The sequence below is a fragment of the Myotis lucifugus genome, unplaced genomic scaffold (assembly GCF_000147115.1).
Source record: "Myotis lucifugus unplaced genomic scaffold, Myoluc2.0 scaffold_115, whole genome shotgun sequence".
Classification (NCBI taxonomy): Eukaryota; Metazoa; Chordata; class Mammalia; order Chiroptera; family Vespertilionidae; genus Myotis; species Myotis lucifugus.
The window spans coordinates 3,847,601-3,865,335 of NW_005871163.1; the positions used below are offsets into that span (position 1 = coordinate 3,847,601).

The 17,735-nt window shown below is 44.3% G+C and overlaps 1 protein-coding gene and 1 pseudogene across 1 annotated transcript in view; one reads left to right on the top strand and one right to left on the bottom strand.

Moving 5' to 3' along the window:
- TLN2 (talin 2) overlaps positions 1 to 17,735 on the bottom strand; it is a 336,513-nt gene that overhangs the window by 211,114 nt on the left and 107,664 nt on the right. The gene's annotated exons all lie outside the window — the stretch shown is intronic.
- LOC102424521 lies at positions 10,201 to 11,768 on the top strand (annotated as a pseudogene).

The window sequence follows — 17,735 nt, forward strand, 5'->3', positions numbered from 1 at the left end:
AATTAAAATGGAAGGTGCGCCAGACACAGGAGTCTCCTGCCTGCGGAACATTTTACTGCATTGATTATAAACGCTGCAGTTTAAAACTTGGCTACACTCAGAGCCCCTTCAAGCTGAAGGTCAGTAAGAGGCTGGCCTTCAACCTCTGCCCTTTTGTATTGGTTGTTATATTAGCTCCCTAGAGCTGCCATAAAGAACTACCATATAGTGGGCGCCTTCGAACAATAGAGAACTATTCTCCCACAGCTACAGAGGCCAGAAGTCTGGAATCAAGAGCTACTGGTGGGTCACGCTCCCCACAAAGACTCTAGGGAGAATCTCCCCTGCCTCTCTGAGCTTTCGGGGGCTCCGACTTCACACGGCTTTCTTGTCTGTGTGCTTGTGTCCTCTCCTCTTCTTATAAGGACACCAGGCATCGGGTTAATCTAGTATGATCTCATCTCCATCCTTAAGTAATTGCATCTGCAAAGACTATTTCCAAATAAAGTCATATTCTGTGGTTTCAGGTGGACATGAATTTGGAGGCGACACGAGTCAACCCACTACAGTTATTAATGAAGAGTCCAGTTTAAGTCTTTGGCAAGAATTACTTTGAAATAAAAAAAACTTGCTGTAGAAACAGGAAACTACGGAATGTTATCTACACAGCCATCATAACGGGATCATGGGACATGGGAGTGACCTCATGTAAAGAGACAGACTGAAGATGAGCTAAGAAAGGCCGTAATTCTGAGCAAGCCCACACCAACAGCTTCCCCACGTCTCTTGCTCTTCTCTAAAGCAATAGGGCTATTTTATCAGAGTCAAACATAAAAATTAAGTGACATTTTTTCAGGAAAGAGATGCAGGACTATCTCCCCCTCACACCTCCAACCCAAGAAAGACTTATACACAACACATATGAGAGCATCTAAACAAAAGGTGGATAAAGGCATAGGAGGAAACTTTCAAGTTAAATGTAAAATTAAATGTAAGTCTGTAAGGATGTTCCCAGGGTCCTGGCTGATTCTTGTTGAAGAAGTGAAATTGTGTAGGGTGAAGCATCACTTGAGAGATGAATCAGCCTGGGTAACTCGACCTCCTTCACTTTCTCCTTTCTGAAAAGAAAGGACTTTCCATCTGGAAGAATGCCATCTCCATTCTTCGTCTCACCTTTAATGCTACAGCGTATGTTTCCTCTAATTAGCAGAGGGTATAAATTCCTTCTTCTACATCTTCAGCACTAAAATCTTGCCCCTGCTCCATACACTTGATTTAGAAGTTCCAGAAAACCCAAATGGACAGAAACCCCAAAGGGGAGCTATTCAGTGTGACAGACACGTCAAAAGGGCAGGCAGCTCAGCAGTCAGAGGCGCAAAGCAGCAGCCGGGGCTGTGGCCATGTCAGGCGGCCTCTCGGGTCCAGGTGTGACAGCCCACAGAGCTGCTCACAGAGGCATGACCGAGGGGTGAGAGTCAGCCGTGCATCCCGCTTCTGTTACAGTCGCATTTCTTCTTGCCTCAAGTGTGCTAACAGTTCTTTATAGATGCGAAGTCGATGATAAGTGGGTAACTCTGCATATCAGATCAGGGTGGTGAAATGTCAATGTCACTTAGCCGGGGGACAGGGCAGACTGAGAAGCCAAAACCAGGAAGTGATCACCAGAGGCGTGCAAAGGGTGGTTCCAGAGGGAGAACATGTCTAGGATGGGCTGCCTGTCACTGCGGTTAGACCCTCTGGGCTAACCCGTAACACAGAGGTGACAGACGGCCTTGGCCTGGCTGGCTTCTGCCTTCTGCTCAGACTCATTCCAGCTGCTGTACAGTTTTCTCAGCAAGCTGTCAGGCTAAAAATAAAGCAGCTGACCCCTCCCCTGATAATACCTGTGCCCTGTGGGATATAAACTGGAAGTCCAGACTATCTGAGCCTGCAGATAGAAGGGTCCCGGGTTCGATTTCGGTCAAGGACACGCACCTCGGTTGCATGTCTCTCCCCGGCCGGGGCCTGGGGGTGTGTGTGCAAGAGGCAACCAGTCGATGTGTTTCTCTCACATTGATATTTCTGTCTTTCCCTCTCTCTAAAAATCAATGGGAAAATATCCTCAGGTGAGGATTATTTTTTAAAAAGTGGCACTGGACAAATTGCTTATCTGAAAAAATATCACGTTAGATCATACTTAATACTAATACCACAATAACATTTATTTAAATTAAAAATTCTATTTTTAAAATAAAAGCATTGCACAGTAAGATTTATGCAATTTACTTGAGTCAGGGAATAAAAGATCTTTCTAAGTAAAAACAATAGAAGAGCAGAAGTCACAGAGACATTTCATGATATAAAAAGTAAAAACATTATTAAGTCAAAAGATAAGCAATGAGCTTTGAAAATATATCTGTAGCATATGAGAAAAGTTACTATCTACCAGAGATAAACTAGATAAAACTGAAGAAAAAATAAAATATGCTACTACAAAATGGTTAAAGAATAGTAACACATTTATCACAAAAGAATACTAATAGCATGACAATAAAAGGTAAAAATAAAGTTAATCCTTAATAACACCTTTAAAATACAAATCCAAACCAGACATTCTCTATCATGTTAGCAGGGATCTAAACACTCATCATGTTGGCAAGAAACACAGAGAAACATACACTCTCCTCCATAGGAGGTACAATTTGGGGGCAGTCAATATGGCAATATTCTTTAAGAATCTTAAATAGGGACACTCTCTTTAGATGCATCATTTCATTTCCAGGAGTCTATTGAAAGGAAATAATTAGAAATAAGTATTTATGTGTTAGGATAAGCATCACTGCTTTTTTCATGAGCAGAACATGAAATAATAAACTACACCTAAAAGACAAAAAAAAATCCACCTAAACATTAGTGAAATTTTTGAAAATTCTACATTTATTAAAGAAATTTAGATGATGGTGAAAAATTCCTCACCATAAAAGCAGTACTAGGAAATTTTATAGAAAATTTCTACAAAACTATCAGGAAATTGATTCTCCTAATTGTACACAAACTCATTCTAACAGAAAAAGGATAATAAAGAGAAGAATTCCTTACATTATTCTATGATGACAATATAATCTCATTCCAAAATGCAATTAACACATTCTGTGAAAGAAATATTACTAGTCTATTTCACTCATGAATTCAGGTGCAAAAATCCTAAGCTAGATATTTGCAAACCAAATTCAACAGTATGTATAAAAGATTATACAGATAAACAAATAGGGGCCATCCCACCCAAGAAGAATGCTTTTAATAATAGAAAAATTCTTCAATGTAATTCACCACATTAACAAATTAAAAAAAGAATAACCATATCATTTTATTAAATGAAAAACATTTTTCATTTAATAAAAAAAATACACACTTTTTTACATTCAGTATTATTTTGTATTAGTTCCAGGTGTATAGCACAGTGGCTAGATAATCACATACATTAGAAAGTATTCCCTGATATTACTAGTACCCACCTGGTACCATGCATAGTTATTACAATACTAGAGGCCTGGTGCACAAAATTTGTGCATGGGTGCAGTCCCTATGCCTGGCTGGCAATCGAAGTGAGAGCATCTGGTGTGGAAGGGCAGGTCCCAGCTGACCTCTGAGCCTTGGGCAGCACCTGGGCCTCCAGGACCCTGCATGCCCCCCTCCACCTGAGTCACGGCACCCAATCCCCACGTGGAGATGCAGTGAGCGCGGCCAGACGCCGCAGGCCGGGGTGCAGCGTGGGCCTCTGGGCTGCCCAGCAGCACCACACAGAAGCCGGAAGGGCAGTGCACTCTCCCCTGGCTGGCCTCGCAGATTGGCTCCTGCACAAAACCACGGGAGCCCTACCAGCTCCTGCGCTGCAGCCCAGCTCACCTGGAAGACCTGGCGTCCCAGGGGAGGGTAGCAGGGGGAGTGAGAGCGAACTCGGCGGACCACCCCGCATTCTCAGAGCACCTTCCATCCCATCAGTCCAGCCTCAGGTAAGCCGGCAAAGAGGTTCGCAGTGCCTCACCAATGCCTGCCATGTTTTTGCGGCCGCCCCCTGGTGGTCAGTGCACATCATTGCAAGCGGTCGAACCTGGTTGAATGACTGCCCGAGAGGACAAATTTGCATATTAGGCTTTTTATTATATAGGGACTAGAGGGCCCGGTGCCCGAAAATTCGTGCACTGGGGGGTGAGAGTTCCCCTCAGACAAGCCTGCCCCTCAGTCCAGGGAGACCTCAGTGGATGTCCTTCTGATGGCCACAGTCTGGCAACAGAGACTCAGTGCAGCCGTCCCCCGTGTGTGTGTGTTAGTGTGCGCGCGCGCGTGTGTGTGTGTGTGTGTGTGTGTGTGTGTGTGTTTCTGCTGGGGCCCTGCCCCCAGCCCCGCCACATAGGCTCCGAGCAGTTGCCGTGTGTGTGTGTGTGTCCACTGGTGGTCTGCTCCCAACCACATTGGAAGCTCAGAGTAGGCGCTGTGTGTGTGTGTGTGTGTGTGTGTGTGTGTGTCTGCTGGGGGCCTACCCCCAGCCACACCCTGAAGGCTTCGAGCAGGCGCCCCTCTCTGTTGATCTCTCAGGCTCCTGGCCTCCACTGCATGTTGTATTCTCCCTTGAGCTGTGGCCAGGGTGGGGCGCCCTTTCCTGCTGTGGGATCCCCAGGGCTACCCAGGGACAGGCGCACAGGGGGGCTGGCTGCAGGCTGCCCTTTCCTGCTCTGTGATCCCTGCAGCGGCCCAGGGGCTGGCACACATGGGGGCTGGCTAGAGGCCGCCCTTTCCTGCTCCATGATCTCTGGGGCGATTCCACCGGCAGGCGCACAGAGGGGCTGGCTAGAGGCCACTCTTTCCTGCTCGGGGGATCTCAGCAGTGACTCAGGGGCATTCGCACACAGGGGCTGGCTGCAGGCCGCCCTTTCCTGCTCTGTGATCCCTGCAGCGACCCAGGGGCTGGCTAGAGGCCGCCCTTTGCTGATCCATGATCTCTGGGGCGATCCCACGGGCAGGCGCACACAGGGGCTGGCTGCAGGCCGCCCTTTCCTGCTGTGGGATCTCAGGTTGCTCATCCTGGCGGGAGGGCCTGTTGGGGGCGTGACTGCTGGCTGATGGGCAGCAGTTCCCGCCAGTGCCGGGGGATCTACAGAGGGAGAGCCGGTTGGGGGCCTGGCCAGTGGCAGATCGCTGGGGTCACGCCTGCCAGACCTGGGTCGGGTTGCACAGGGGTCGCCCGCCATCAGGGTCACAGATAGCAGGCCCGGATGGCGGCGGGGCAGGCAGAATAGCGCTGTCCCATCCTGCCTGCAGTATGCAAATTAGCCGCCATCCTTGTTGGCCGTTAACCGCCATCTTGACTGGCAGTTAATTTGCATATCGCTCTGATTAGCCAATGGGAAGGGTAGCGATCATACGCTAATTACCATTTTTATCTTTTATTAGATAGGATTATTGACTATATATTCCCTATGCTGTACTTTACATCCCTGTGACTATTCTGTAACTATCAATCTGTACTTCTCAATGCCTTCACCTAAATTTTATTGTCTTTAAATTCTGGCTTTCTCACTTTATAAATGATTTATCGTTTGCTGTGTTTTGATTTCCTAAAATTTGTGCATATACAGTAGACAATCTCATAGTCAACTTCTTCTTAAACAACTTAACAAATTAAAAGCAACTCTTCAATGGGTGGGCTACAGCCACATTGCACGGTATGCCTACCAGAGTGTTTGCTCTTAAACCTCTTCAAGCCAGTTATATTATGTATTTATATACCTAAATGTGACATGGAGCAACAAAATATGAGCACAGAAAGAACTGCTGTTTGAGTAAAAACTCTGTAGAATGTTTTGGTGAATTGGTAAGAAGAAAATTGCTGTCAAGTAAGGTGAGGTCCAGACAATTGTCAATGAACTGGGAGATTTTTTTTAATATAAAAAGGGTTTATACTCACTACTTCTCAAATATCTTTTAAAGTCACACTCTATTTTAATGAACCCCAAATAGGAAATTATAGACTCCAAAGCATGGAAGTGACTCATGATGGAAAGATGTTGCAGAACTCCAATTTCACTCATCATCAGAGACGTTTGTTAAAGACACCTATGTATTTTAAATCAATTTAAACATGTGTTTCAGGTTAAGACATTTTATGATCCTCAGCTATAACTGACTTTTGTTGACAAACTAGTTACAAGTCTAATTAAACTAATTTTGACAAACTAATTTTAAGTCTGGTCATGTCAAATCGGGGGACTTCCTCTGCATTTGTGTTATAATGGAGGAGGAAATGTTTTTGTTTTTTTTAGCAGAATGGTGGTAGAGCGGTCGGGTGCAGAGGAGAAAAGGGAAAAATGCGAGAAAACTAGAAAAAAAGGCTATTGAGATTTTTAAGCAGCAAAATTAAAAGTCTGTGCAAAAAATTTTAGACTATTTAGGTGCTGTGATAGTTAATTATAAGGTCAGTACAATAATGTAAATGTCTCAATTCCAAAAAAAAAACACACCACCACAAAAGAGCTAACAAAAAATTTAGCAGTGATCATTTAATCTAGTTGATAAATATCATGCTATATAGCAGCAAAGCTTATATATATATAGTAGGTCAGTTTTATAAAACATTTTTATTAAGGCTTAGGTGAGAATTTCACAATATACAAATAAATTTTTATGTATGTATATACCTTTGAAACAGCCATGGCAATCAAGATAATAAACATACCTATTACTCTCAAAAGTTTTCCTGAACCCCTTGGTAAACCCTTCCTCTCAACTCTCACTTTCCATTGTCCTCATACAACCAATAGTCTATTTTCTGTCACTATACTTTAGTTCACATGTTCTAAAATTTTCACGTGGAAGGAATCATGTAACATGCACTTTTACTGGCTTTGTTCACTCAGCATAATTATTTTGAGAGTCACCCATTTTGCTGCATTTATCAACAGTTCACTTCTTTTAATTACTGAGTTATATTCCCTTGAATGGATATAGCACAATTTATTGATCCTTCTACGTGTACATGGACATTTAAGTCGTTTCCAATTTGGGGCTATTATAAAGAGAGCTCATAGTAACAGGTGCATGTGTCCACTGTCCTGCCTTTGACATTCATGTTCACGTCTTCATGAGGACAAAACTTACATTTCTTGGGTAAATATTGAGGAGTAGAATGTCTGGGACATATGATAGGAGTTATGTTTATTCAAAGAGTGATGCTGGGCAACTGTTTATCTGCAAAAATTAAGTTATATCATATCTCATACTATATACAATAAAATGTATATGAATTATAAGTTAGATTTAAAAAATAAAAGCATAGGACATGAAAAGCTGAAGAAAACACCAAAGAGGTTGTACCATTTCACATCCTACCAAGACGTGTGAGCCTAATTTGTTCCCTTTCAGCTGTTTGTAAGTTTTACAGGACACAGGACCCACTGGCTATGCAACACATACTATACACGGCTTTTGTAGTTTTGTAAGACACAGGACCCATTGGCTATGACAACACAGCTTTGCCTAATTTAAAGGAACCAGAGCATAAGTTGCACATTCTCAGTAATTATGAAGGTGGATTTTTAATTTCTGCCCTTTCCTGTTGCACAGATCATAATAAAAAGCAGCAAAATACATTGATAAGAACAACAGCATACCTTTGTTCAGTGTTTTCCATGGGCTTGATTCTATGTAAACCATGTTGAAAATACCCTATAAAAACCCTATGAAGGTAAACACTAAAATAAAATCACCAAACCCATTTGATAGGTGAATAAACTGAGGGAAAGAGAGAAAAAAATTACTAATCGTCACAGAGCTAATGAGTGGCAGAACCAGGATTTGAACAAGGAAGTCTGAGCCCCAAGCTTTAGCTTTTAACTATTACCTGTATCCCCTGTTACCACCTACACATTCCTGAGTTCTGGCTACTTCTCTTACAAAGCTATGGATGATCCCTAACATTTATTTCCAGTTCTACTTTAGACAACTGACTTCATATCTTTAGGAAAGAGATGATGTAATAGCCCTGGAATATCATTTTGCACTAATGTGTTAGGAGCAAATGCTGAATCCGTACAATACAGGCAATCCCTCTTGTCTGCAGTGTTGCTTTCCATGGTTTCAGTTACCTGAAGTCAACTGAGACCTGAAAAAATTATATGGAAAATGTGAGAAATAAATAATTTGTAAGTTTTAAATTTCACTGTTCTGAGTAGTGTGGTGAAATCTCACACCTTCCGGCTCCATCCTGTCCTAGACATCCCTTTGTCCAGTGTATCCACATTGTATATGCTATCTGCCCCTTAGTCACTTAGTAGCCATCATGGTATCAGATAGGTTATGAGAAAGATAGCCACCACATTCATGTATCTTTTAGTACAGAATTATATGGTTACTAGAGGCCCGGTGCACAGCGTTCGTGCACTGGGGGTGGGGTGGGGGGAGGGAAGGGGGTCCCTCAGCCCGGCCTGTGCCCATTCACAGTGATGTCTGCCTGCCGCCAGTGTAGGTCTGCTCCCCGCAGGCAGACATTCCCCAAGGGGTCCTTAGCGCTGCTGTGGAAGCGGGAGAGGCTCCTGCCACAACGGCTGCACTCGCCAGCCATGAGCCCGGCTTCTGGCTGAGCAGCACCTCCTGTGGGGGAAGGCTGTTTCAAAAGCAGGCCGAATCATTATCCACTGTATTCCATGCTGCTGTGATTTTACAAAACCCAATCCAGTTACTGAAAGGCATTACCATAAAAAGCCCAGGCTGGTCGTTAACCAGGTCAGCAATGGGTTGTGTTTTAAGAACTTTTTGGTATTCACTGTCATCCTCCTCAAAGGTAAAACGAAGGGTAATAGTACAGCCATGTCTTTGTCTAAAAAGAGCCTAAGAATCCAATAGGGACAGAGGGCAGTGCTTGCATTGAGAAAGCCTGGAAAACAACACCTCCTAGCAGCAGCAGACTGTGACATCGACCGTGTTATACAGAATATTGACTCATAATCAAAAAAAGAAGAAAGGTTGGAGAAAATAATCAGCATCTCCCAGCACTCTGACAAGAGAAAGGAAACTGCTCTACTGGCAAAATTATGTCCCAGTAGAGAGATCTTAGATTGTTCAATGACAAACCAACAGGTTATAATACCTACTAGGTGCACAGCACTGGGCTTAGACAGGAGGGGGACAGGTGGACAAGTCGGGGGTGGGGGTTACATACCAACAAGAAAGAGGAAACAAGATCTCTACCCCAATTTGGAGTTTATCACCAAGTTGGGGAAAGGGCCGGAACTGATCATGACACACTCAGTGCCAGATCAACAGTCATTCACCACCGACACCTTTGCTAACACTGACTAAGTACAGCCACTGTGCCAAGTCCTTTCCAAACACCGTCTCTTCCTGTAACCCTCCCCGAATCATGGGAGGCAGGCACTGCTCATCCCCTTTTTACAGATTATTATACTGATTGGGGAAAGCTCAGGGACTTTCTCTTGACCATGTATCTCGTAGGCGCTAGCGTTGGGGTTCCAAAGCTTCTGTTTAGCTACTAGATAGTAAAACTCCCCAGAGCCTTCAGAAACGCAATGATCCCTCTGGTTAGGGAGGGCCTGGAAGGCTTCCTGTAGGAAGAAGAGAAATGAGTGTCCAGAGAAACTGAAGGGAAAGAGGCCAAGAGCACTAGGAGATAAGGAAAGGCCTTCAGACAAAGGCGGACCACTACCTAGTGAAACGTGGTCAAATAAAGTCACAAATGTTCACCAGTCACTTCACATGCCAGGCCCTGGTGACACAGGCATGGTCCCTTGCCCTCTAGGGACTGGCCATGTACTGATGGCGGCAAACACCCCCAGGTGTCTGGGGAGAATGGGTCTTCAGTCACAACTACTCCTGAGGCTCTGGCACAACCGGTGATCCCATCTTTCACACCTGAGCCTAGAACAGGTGTTTCTCTTTCCCAGATGGCATGGCTGCCATAAGTCAATAGTATAAAGTCAGTTCTCAATTCCTGCACCTCTTCAGCTTTGAGCTTTTAGTGTTTTTCTCAAATATGATTGCATTATCTCAAATTAGGAGAGGAAGAAAAGGCTTTAAAATATTTGAATATCATCCTATTTTAAATTGGATTATAGAATATAAATATGACCATAATATGTAATTGCACCCCTCCCTCTTCCTTTCCAGTCATTATGTGGAAAAGGATAAGGCAGGTGCCAGCAAAGGCACGGGGGGTGGGGGAGTGGTGGCATGGTGGCCCCAAACAGCGAAAAACTAGGTAAGGAACCCAATGGTGTTAAATTGGAATTTCAAGTATTGGTGTGAATTCACGGTTTTCAAAATAGATAGATGAATGAATAGACAGACACATCCACAGACACATAAATGTATGTGTTTAATAGTAGTACTACTGTGTGTGTATATAGACAGACCGTCATTCCTCATTATTTGCAGATTCACTGACTCACTCAAATTTAATCACAACATTAAAACTCGGAGAATGGCCACTGCCGCTGGGTGTAGAGGCCCAGCCTGCACGCTCTCCTCCTTCCTCCCAGCCTCCCGCTGTTGGTAGGACCTGTCTGCCACTGCCTCTGGGACCAGTCATTGCTCACTAGAGCAGGATGCCCCCAAAACAGGAGTTGATGTTATTAAGCCACCCCCAATCATTGGAAGATTTGGAAACTCCTTGAAAAGTAGTATTGTTGGATTGCCAAATGTTGGGAAATCTACCTCCTTCGATGTATGCACTAACCGATATTCAGGCTTCAGCAGAAAACACCCCCTTCGGCACTGCTGACCCTAATGAGAGCAGAGCCTGTGCCAGATGAAAGGCTTGATTTCCTTTGCCAGGACCACAGACCAGCAGGCAAAATCCCTGCCTTTCTAAATGCAGGGAGTAGTGCTGGTCTCAATGGACAAGGCCTGGGAAATGCCTTCTTATCTCATATTAGTGCCTGTGATGGAGTCTTTCATCTAACATGAGCTTTCGAAGATGCTGATATCACCCATGTTGAAGGAAGTGCAGGTCCTATCCCAGACGTAGAAATAATACTCGAAGAGCTCCAGCTTAAAGATGAGATGACTGGGCCCGTTATAGATAAACTAGGAAAAGGGGCTGTGAGAGGAGGAGGTAAAAAACTAAAACCCGAATGTGACATTTGTGTTAAGTCAAATCCTGGGTTAGAGATCAAAAGAAACCTGTTCACTTCCATCATGATTGGAATGACAAAGAGATTGAGTGTTGAAAACACACTTACTCTTGACTTCAGAACCAATGGTCTACTTGGTTAATCTTTCTGAAAAAGACTACATTAGAAAGAAAAACAATGGTTGATAAAAATTAAAGAGTGGGTGGGCAGGTCTGGCCCAGGTGCCTTGGTCATTCCGTTCAGTGGGGCCTGGGAACTGGAGTGGCAAGAACTGAGTGCTGAGGAGAGGCAGAAGCATCTGGAAGCCCATGTGACACAGAGCGCTTTGCCACAGACCATGAAGGCTGAGGGTGCAGCGCCCAGCCAGCTAGAATACTTTCTCACTGCAGCCCCTCGAAGTGCATGCATGGACCCAGGAGAGGGATGAAGGCTCCTCAAGCTGCAGGAAAGAGTCACACAGATTTTCAGAAAGGATTCACTATGGCTGAAGTCATGAAATATGAAGATTTTAAAGAGGAAGATTCTGAAAATGCAGTCAAGGCCGCTGGGAAGTACAGACAACAAGGTAGAAATTATATTGTTGGAGATGGAGATATTATGTTCTTCAAATTTAATACACCTCAGCAATAGAAGAAGAAATACGTTTTAAGTATTACTCAGATAAACGTAAAATTTCCAAAAGGCATATGATTTTTTTTTACATTTAAATTTCTAAAATCTGAAGGGTCACACAAAGTTGGGGGTGGGATCTTCTACAAACAGAATTATTTTTGTTTTAAAATTAAAATATGGTGGCCCTGCCAGTGAGGCTCAGCAGTTGAGTGTCGACCTATGAACGAGGAGGTCATGGTTTGATTCCTGGTCAGGGTACATGCCCAGGTTGCAGGCTCCATCCCCAGTAGGGGGCATGCAGGAGGCAGCCCATCAATGATCCTCTCTCACTAATGTTTCTATCTCTCTCTCCCTCTCCCTTCTTCTCTGATATCAATAAAAATATATTTAAAAAAAGAAAGAGGGACTTCAGAAGTGAAATGACTTAAAAAAATTAAAATACTGTGTACATCCAATGAAATGCCAGTTCTCTAAAGGCAAAGTGAACAGCCTTGCCCTTCATGTGATTGAGACCCTACTCCAAACTGTAGAAGTTTTTCAGGAACCATATTACTCTCAGGATACTTCATTGATCTCCATCACGTACGCCAACCAACCCTGACACATTTTTTTTTTTGTTTTGTTAATCCTCACCAGAGGATGTTTTTTCCATTGCTTTTTCAGAGAAAGCAGAAGGGAGGGAAGGGGGGAGGGATGGTGGAAGAAAAAGAGAGAGGGAGAAAGAAAGAGACAGAGAAGCATCGATCAGACCGTCAAACCTCAGAGGGAAGGTAGGGGAGGGTGGGGATAAGGGGGAGAGATCAACCAAAGGACTTGTATGCAAGCATATAGGCCTAACCAATGGACACAGACATCAGGGGGGTGAGGGCATGAGAGGGGGGGATGAGGGTAATGTGGGGATAAGGACACATATGTAATAACTTAATCAATAAAAAAAAAAGAGAGAGACATCGATATGAGAGAGACACATCAATTGGTTGCCCCCCACATGAGCCCTGAACAGGGCTGGGAGTGAACCTGCAACCCAGGTACATCTAGAATCAAACTAGAATCAAACCTGAGACCCTTGGGTGCCCGGGCCAGCGCTCTAACCACTGAGCTTGCTCCTTTTTGAATCTAGAGATAATGCATGTTTTACGGTATTCCAGATGTCTACACTCAATAAAACATTTGTAAAAACAAACTCATAGCCCTTTCCTGATTATTTTTCCTGGTTATTTGTGGACACAGGCAAAGTGGTAAAAACCTTGATTTGCCCAATATACACATTCCCAGCTGAGGTCCAAGACAACAATGTTCTGCCTTTTTGTCTCAGCTCTCAGACTGTAAACAACTGTCCTTTTTGCGGTTTATTCAATGTCATGACTTTCGAATTTTTGTGTTTTTGCTGGTGATTCAGCTGCTTAAAATGTCCCCAAGCATCGCGCTATCTAGTTCCTAAGTGCAAGAAGGCTGTGATGTGCCTTACGGAAAAAATATGTTAGCTAAGCTTCATTCAGGCTGCAGTTAGAGTGCTGTTGGCCATTGAGTTTAATGTTAGTGAATCAACCGTATATATTAAATATAGTGTCTCTAAGCAGAAATGCACACACAATGAAAACATTTTGAAGAGGATGCATAACAGAGCAGTAAGTATGAGGAGAAGGAAGCACAGGAGCAGCATTCCTCTCCACTAACGCTTCACCCAGCACAACAGCAAGCACGCCCAGCGGAGCCACACACCGCCGGCACTGCGTTGCCTCTGTCCTCCCCGCACAGCCACAGTTCCTGCACGAGTTCTCCACACTGACGGGCCCCCGATTACTTACCTTGTTCCTCTTCTGGCCTCTGTCCAGCATGGACAAGGTCACTCCTGCCTTCCCTGCTGATAAAACAGGCACCCCCTTTCTAGTCCTTGCCTGTCTGCACAGCACCGGACAATACTGGCCACTCCAGGGGACTCCCTCAATCTGTCTGACCCACTCCTTCTTAGTCTCCTCTGCCGGCTCTCTTCCTTTCTTAAGCCTCATGGTTCTTGAGTTCTCTCCTAGTCCCTCTCCTCCTTCTCTGCACCCTTGGCTGGTGGATTTCACCTGCTCTCATCAGATCTGCACACAGAAGCCAGGCCTGTCCTCTGTGCTCCTTATCCAAGTCTACACTGCCTCTCCCCAAGATCTTTCCCAAGCATATCAATTTCATCTCATTGAAAATGAGCTCATCCCTTCACCCCTGCCACCACCCCTCCCAAACCTGCTTCCCTTCCTGAGTTGCTCATCTCAGTGGCACCAACATCCACCCAATTGCTAACCAGAAATGGTAGAATTATCCATGAGTCTCTCTTGCATACCCACATCCAACCCCTCAAGTCTGACAACTTTAACTCCTAAGTGTCTCTCAAATCTGTACTCTTCTCCTACTCAAGGACACCATCATCTTCTGCCCAAATTATTGCAACAGCTTCCCTACTGGGTCCCCCCCCACATCTTTTCTTGAACACACACCACATCTCAGCCAGCCGTCTTCCTCAAGTTCATGTCTGACTAGATCCCACTTACATTAAACCAGCGGTTCTCAACCTGTGGGTCGCGACCCCTTTGGCGGTCGAACGACCCTTTCACAGGGGTCGCTTAAGACCATCCTGCATATCAGATATTTACATTACGATTCATAACAGTAGCAACATTACAGTTATGAAGTAGCAACGAAAATAATTTTATGGTTGGGTCAAAACATGAGGAACTGTATTTAAAGGGCCAGAAGGTTGAGAACCACTGGCTTAAACCCTTTAATGGACTCCTACTGTTCTTGGGGGGGGGGGAGCCTAAACCCTTTACTAGATATCATAAAATCTACTTATCGACTCTAACTCTATCTTAAACCCTTTGCACCAACATTGTTACGATATTTCCCATTTCTCTCTTGCTATGAGAGAATGCTCCCAATATCCAGCAGAATGCCTGGCACTTTATAGATGTTCAATAAATGACTGCTGAGTAAATAAACGAGTCAATTAGATCTAAGGAAGGGTAGGCCAACTTAATATTTAACGCAAACTCAAATCTTCAAATATACAAAAGTATTAGTCACGTGACTCAAATCCTTGGCAAAGGATTAAGACTCAAATCCTTGGCAAAGGGTTAAACATATCAGATAGAGTTTGAACAAATTATAAGCAGCTCAAGGTCAAGGTCCTTGAGGTTAGACACTAGAGAGAAAGAAGGCAACATACTTGCTTGCAGTCAGCAGGGAGTGGTTCTCTCTGCCACCCGCCACGTGGCTCGATTCCACTGCAGTTAATGTGTGTGCGGCCCATTGCCCAGCCTGTGTTGACAGTAAACTCAAAGGGATAGTGGCCCACCCGGGGACCCACACAAAAGAACGGGGGAGTCCGGTCTGCTACACATAGGGATCAAAAAATCCTAACAAATAAAAAACTAAACAGGCAACATACCCAGAAACTCACTTGGTACATGATGCTCTGAAAGGATCTTTTTGAACCTTTTGTTCATTATTTGTTACATTTTCCCCGAAACTCCACTAAGTTACAGCCATTCTGGAGGTTTGCTAAAAAATATAGACCAAGTCCTGGCCTGTTTTGCTCAGTGATTAGAGCATCAGCCCTCGGACCAAAGGGCACAAGGGCACCTACCTCCTTTGCAGGCTCCATTCCTGGCCCGGGTCAGGGCAGCGTGCGGGAGGCAACCAATCGATGTGTCTCTTTCATATCAATGTTTCTCTCTCTGTCCTCTCTCTGTCCTCCTCTTCCTTCCTCCCTTTCACTCTCTCTAAAAATCAATGGAAAAATATTCTCAGGTAAGGATATATATATATATATATATATATATATGAAAAAGGGCACATATATATATATGAAAAAGGGCACAGCATCCTCCAATGTGCTCCCACTGGGAAATCAAAGGAGAGATGGAGTTAAGAAAAATTCATGCAAAGGCAATGGAATGAAGGCCATGTTAGCTTAAAACCATCGCTGAAATGGAGTCAGTAATCTAATTAGGAAGGAGGGGGGCCATCAGCCTTTCAAGCCTCAGAAGGAGGTCTCGATGTCTGCATGACAAATAAAAAGCCACCACGACTTCTGTGACCCCATGATGGCTCCGTTGCCCATTAAGCACTGAGAGAGGTCTTTTCCCCGGAGGAAAGAGAAAGTCTGAGAGGGATCCAGGGGTGCTCGAAGGGCCGGAGAAGAGAAGATTAGTGCTGTGAAGAGACACAGCAGCCTCCCCACACGGAACACTCAGCAGGACAGGAGAAAAGGACACAGCGCCCTCCAAGCTCTGATGGTGGCGCCACCATAGCCAGCCAGCCTCAGCCCACCATGGGCACTGGTTGTGTGCCAGGCCTGTGCTGGGCACTATGAGGAGGGTACTTCCAACTCCCTTCAACACGGAAGACAGAAGTATGGAAAGAAAAAATTTGCAAACCTGTATAAATCTAGAAAATGAGCGAATTAGGACTTGAACCCAGGTCTGCCTGTTTCAAAATCAATAACCTTCTGTTTGAAGTACCACTTCCAGTTACACACTTGTGAGTGATTGTTCTTTCCCAGACTGAAGAAAGGGGGCCTACTTTCCTCTCATAAAAGAATCTGACAGTGAGAAAGTTAGCGGTAATAAATGGCGAACGAATGCTTTATCACTGACGTTACACCTGGATTAACACAATAAATGCTTAAGCAGTGGATGGTCGGGACAATATTTGGACTCACCATTCTTCGTGGAGAAAATGAAATGTGTTCTCCAGGCCTGGATTCCACAATCACTAAAGCTTTTACTATTAAACCACAGGTGTTCCTTCCCTTCACGTTACCATCACTAACACTATCAACTAATACTCGTTAACTAGTAACACTGTATTACACCAGTTATTATTACCACTATACAAGTCTATAAAAATGTATCCCGTGTATCCAGGAAGGCAAATTCTGATGATCTCTCCCTCAACGGTGGGGTTGCAGCAGCATGCACATGTGAAGTGGCATTCACTAAAATTGGAAACGGAGGCAAACACAGTGGGTTGGCTCCCCTGTGGCATGGAGAGGCTAGAGAGCTAAGCCTTACATACTGTCCAGACTTATTTGCCACTACAGTGCCCAACATGGCTTAAAACCTCCCAATGAGACAGGCTCCCAGGCGACTTTGATTTAGAACTGAGCCATGGGGGAGAGGGGCAGAGTGCCCGGGCATCCCAGAGAAGCAATTTCGCTTCGCAGGAGGTGAATTGTGGGAGCTGGCACCTCAAGCCCTGGGTTCCTACTTCAATAGCTTCCCGCAGCAGCAGCCACAGCCCCTCTCCCCATTCCGTAGGAGAAAATGATTCTGGGGGTGGGGGTGTCTTGGAGGCTCAGCCTGGAGCCGATTCCTCGAAACCTTCGAAGGACTCTGGAAGCACTCGCCCCCTGGATTAAATCTACTTTAGCTCTAACTCCCTAGAGTGGATTTTGTGTCTCATACAGGAAATGTGAGCAATAACAAGAAGCTCATCACTTTTCCTAGTTTATTAAATTCATAAAATATTCGGTATAAAATACTTAAGCCACAAAGGACAAAGAAACAAACTCAATTTATTTTAATTATATTTTGGTTTAATATCATTTGGGCTAGGGTAATTCATATGAACTGTAGTATACACAATTTTATAAACCTAAACCTACACTGTAATTTACCTCATTCATAAACATGAGAGAACTTGACCTACTTTCTAATGTATTCCGCTCCTTGTTGTCTGCATGAATCTGCAGTGACATTTTAAAAGTTGCTCTAATAATTTCCATTATATGAAAATGCATTTTTCATCGATACCATCTTTGATTTTTCTCCCACAAACAAAATACCGTTTTCTCAACAGTTAGCCTGCAAATGTCGTAGGAAACAAAGTGTACAAGGCAGCACATACAAAAGGCTCACCGTTCAAATGGGGTCAATATTGGGTTTCTTGATGGGGGATGAGGGTGGGAGGAGAAGGAGGCAGCAAAGAATGAGGCGATTTTTCCCAAGTCCACACCATGTGCGATGGTCGGTCTGG